Source organism: Chrysochloris asiatica, unplaced genomic scaffold (assembly GCF_000296735.1).
Source record: "Chrysochloris asiatica unplaced genomic scaffold, ChrAsi1.0 scaffold00143, whole genome shotgun sequence".
NCBI classification, from domain to species: domain Eukaryota; kingdom Metazoa; phylum Chordata; class Mammalia; order Afrosoricida; family Chrysochloridae; genus Chrysochloris; species Chrysochloris asiatica.
In genome coordinates this window covers 397515-401925 of record NW_006408661.1, presented here as the reverse complement: position 1 = coordinate 401925, position 4411 = coordinate 397515, and positions in this window count along the sequence as shown.

The following is a 4411-nucleotide window of genomic DNA, read 5'->3' as shown; positions in this document are numbered from 1 at the left end:
TCCTCAAAGTAGGGTTGACCATAATGCAAAGGTTAAAACTCCATTTTGAATCAAAGTAACCTCTGCATTAGGAATACAATCTGTCATTCCTGTAACTCTCCAATACACCCTGTGGAGATTATTTGGTAAACAATTCCGGTGAACGATGTCATTTTGCTTATTTACGGGTGTTTGCTTCTCAGTTCCAAAAGCCAGGTCCAAAGCAATTCTCAGAAGAGGTGCTTACTCAAAATAAACTTTAGAATTACATAAGTGCTCACTGCAAGGATACAAGGAGGGTGACATGTTTGTTTTGAAGCCAGATCTACCCAATTTAGTTTTATTTTATAACTTTTAAACCTTGTTGTTGTTGTTGTTGTTATGTGCTGTGGAGTCAGTTCCGACTCATAGTGACCCTGTACAGGGTTTCCGAGGCTGTAAATCTTTACGTGAGCAGAAAGCCTCATCTTTCTCCCGTGGAACAGCTGGTAGTTTCAAACTGCTGACCTTGCAGTTTGCTGAATGTTTACTGAAATTCCTTATATTTTCTTATACAAGCTTTTCAACTATCTCCTGCTTGACTCACTTAGTTCAAAATCCTCTCAACTTTGAGATTCACAATTTATAAATTACCTTGCCTCTCATTAAAAGCACTTTGTCTTTAATTTTTATCAAACTCTACCATTTCACTCTCTAATATTTCTAATCTGTCTTAGTCTGAAACCCCTCTCAAACCTTTCCACCAAGAGTTAGCCTGCTGGTATTTAGAATACCTGTGGCATAGCTTCCAATATTACAGCAACACAAAAGCCACCATCATACGGCAAACTGAAAAATAGTAGGTGGTGGTAGGATAACCACTGCAAGATTGGTTTGAATCACAAGGCCGGTTTGAATCAAAAGGTCGACAGTTCAAACTCACCAGCCTCTTCTCTGAAACCCTATACAGGGTCTCTATGAGTCAGAAACAACTGACAGCACTTATCAACAACAAAAATTATTTCCTGGGAGTCCTGGTATGGCACTTTGGGATAAGCATAGGACTGCAAGTTTTATCTGAACCACCACATCGGCAGTTTGAATCCACCAACTGCTCCTTAGACACCCTACACAAGGTTTCTATGAATCCAAAATAACTCAGTGACACTTAACAACAGCAACAATTAATCGCTAGAACCCTGATGTGGCACAGTAGGATAAGCACTGAATTGGTAACTGAAAGGTCAGCAGTTCAAACCCACTAACCAAACTTGAAATTTCTATACAAGGTTACTGTGAGTCAGACCCAATTTGAAAACACTTTACAACAGCAAAGATATTGCTGCATTTGTTTATTCACTCAGCATGGATTTACAGAGGTACAGTCACAAGGAACTCTGGTAGCATAGTGTTTACAAGTCGGGCTGCTAATCTCAAGGTCAGAAGTTCCAAACTACTAGAGGTTCTAGGGAGAAAGATAAGGCTTTCTGTTCCCGTAAAGATTTACAGCCTCAGAAACACTATAGAGGTTTCTATGAGTTGGAACCGACTCCATGGCATATAACCACCACCACTTCATGTACTCATGTACTCAGCATTGTGGTAGATACTGGTACTATTGAGAATCTATCTATAAGAAAGCACAAGCCCACCAGTAGAAAGAGACCTGTGTAAACGTCTGAAGTTAATGTACCCTAATGTACAGGGTCGCTATGGGCCGGATCCGACTCGATGGCACTTAACAACAACAACAACAATCAGGGTGTGGTGCTGTACGTTAAATGCGCTAGACTACAAAGTCTGTTTGAATTGTAAGGTTAGTGGTTCAAGCTCACCAGCTGCTCCTCGGAAACCCTACACAGGGTCACTATGGGTCAGAACTGACTCAACAGCACTTAACAACAACAACAACCAGGGCTTTGAAAGAGGAAAGGGCAAAAGTGCAGGCGGTGCTGGGGAATAAAGCTAGATATAGAACAAAAAATGTGAAAGAGAATTAAAAATCTTTGTGGTGGACAGCATTTAAGCTAGAGAGGATAGCATACACAAATATATCAATATAAAATACAAAATAATCAATTTTGTTTGGATGGAGCTTACTATTCAAATATAAGGGGAGTAGGATACAAAAGCCTGTTCAGTAACAATAGTGCCTAGATAGAATGAATATTTAATGCCAAGGACCTTGGCCTTTATTATATGGCTTTGTATTTCAACAATTAAGTTGTGGGTTATAACAGTCAAATTATCCATCAGAAAATAGTTATATCATAGTGATTAGTATATGCTATAAATACTTATTATGTGTTTGCTTGGTAATTTTAAACAATATATTCACAATTTATAGTTATCACTGCAAAAAATATCAGTTTGAAGTCAGAAGATAAGCAACTGAGAAATCAACCTTTGACCTAAAATATCACTTAAGTCCCTAAGGGGAAAATACTTTGTCATATGAGAACTTAAATATTTTCAAATATACATAATTTAGTACAACGTAACTGTGCAAGAGAACTTGTTTTACAATTAGTAAGACATACAAGTATGCACATTCAATGTGTCCTTTTGAGGTTGAAGAAAAGGAGTTTGTCACTGTAAATATTTCCACGGCATACAGCAAAGGTGACTCAGTGATAGTAAATAGGCAAAACAAGGGACTTTGGTATATAATGGCACAAATTCTGTCGCTCATCCTTAAAATATGCAATACAGCAGGACTTTCTCTCTGTTTCCTACTCTGCAAAGAAAATTATAAAAAATGTTCCCGTCTTTATTAAATTAATATTCTCTTCTGGTATATAGCTAAAGTGGCACCCAGTAGTTTGATGCCTAAGGAAATACGGAAAGATATTTGAAAATTAACAATATCTTTGTCTAGCATAAAGGTAACTGGAAAGCAAACTTGTTTACATAAAAATGGGCCTTTTAAGGGCAAAAAGCATTAAGCAGTAATAAAAACTGAGATGCATCTGTTTTTTGTTTTTCTTTTGAAAGCTTTCTCCCCACCTATTTCAACAAAAAAGACATATTTTTCAAATGCATTTTCCCTTCTTGAACAAGATTTCAAGTGGCAACAAGTAGAACAGTAACAAAGAAAAAAAAATATCTGGGGCTTAAAAAATGTTAGAAACCTGAGAAAGTTAAGTGGTCTAGGTTTTCAAGACTGGGTTTGCCTTATTGTGTCTCACCTGTATCTTTATAGCAATACATCTGAGAAGGCAATGTATAATCACACTGTATCAAATATGGATCAAGTTAATTAGTGATGTGAAAACATGTATCTAGAATGTTTTCATTAATTCATCTATTACATCATTTCATATAGAACGGGCTCTCAAAACTTTTCCATTTCTCAATTTCATCTGAGAACAGTCACTACCCAAGAATATTACTGAGTTGTGATCTTGTTCTTTGCTCCATCTCTGTATTCATTTCATTGTGTCTTTTATTCTTGTGGTCAATTTGTCCCTTTGGCAGATGAAACAAAGGGACCTGCTGACAGTACAGGTTTACTGTTGAACTTCTTAAGACTGGCATTGTAGGAAAGGCGATGCTGTCTCAGTCTGTATATACTGGAATGGGGAGGACATACTACTTGTTCTCATGGAAAGATCTGAAGCGGCTGTCATCAGGAAAAAAAAAAAAAATATATCTCTATCACTTCTAATTCTAACCGGGACACAAAATTCCCTGATTCTAGACAGACCCAGGGAAAATTGTCCGTCTTGAATTTCCATAAGGATAATATAACATTGAGAACCTATTCTTTAAGAGTACATACATGATTGAAACAACATTATTATTATGGGTGAAAAGAGGGCTAAAACAGTACTCATATTTCCTAAATATACACAAAGTACTTCCAAGGATGGTGGATGGAAAGGGTTTGGCAGTTACAAGTATTTAAATGAATAATTTAACAAATTATTAAAAAAACAAAAAACAACAACAACAAAAAAAAGCAGAACAAAGTTATTACCCAAAGAAACAATGCAAACCAATAACTAAGCAGAAAAGAACAAAAATTCTGATCTTTAGCTTCACTCAGGATCTGATGAATTGGAAAATTTTGAGAGAAGAAATCAGTCAATCACACTTCTGCAACCTGGATGTGTATTTGATTTGGGTAGACTCCCACTACAATTCCACTAATGACAACATTACAATTTTCAAGATTCTATTCATTCTCCAAAAAAGTTGCTGAAGAGGCCTGGAAAAATTATTTCATTCTATCTTTGAAGGAATTATTTCATTCCTTCTTTGAAAAAGAAGCAATAACCAGATATGACTCTTCCAGTATTTCTTTTATATATACACCAGCTAGCGCAGGCCCAAGAAGTATATTTTGGAAAAAATGGGGAAAGAGAAGATGAGGTGGAGAGTCACAAATAAACAAAAATTGTTCAGAGTGTATGTTAAGATTTTGAATATCGCCAGTTTGGCTAACATTTCA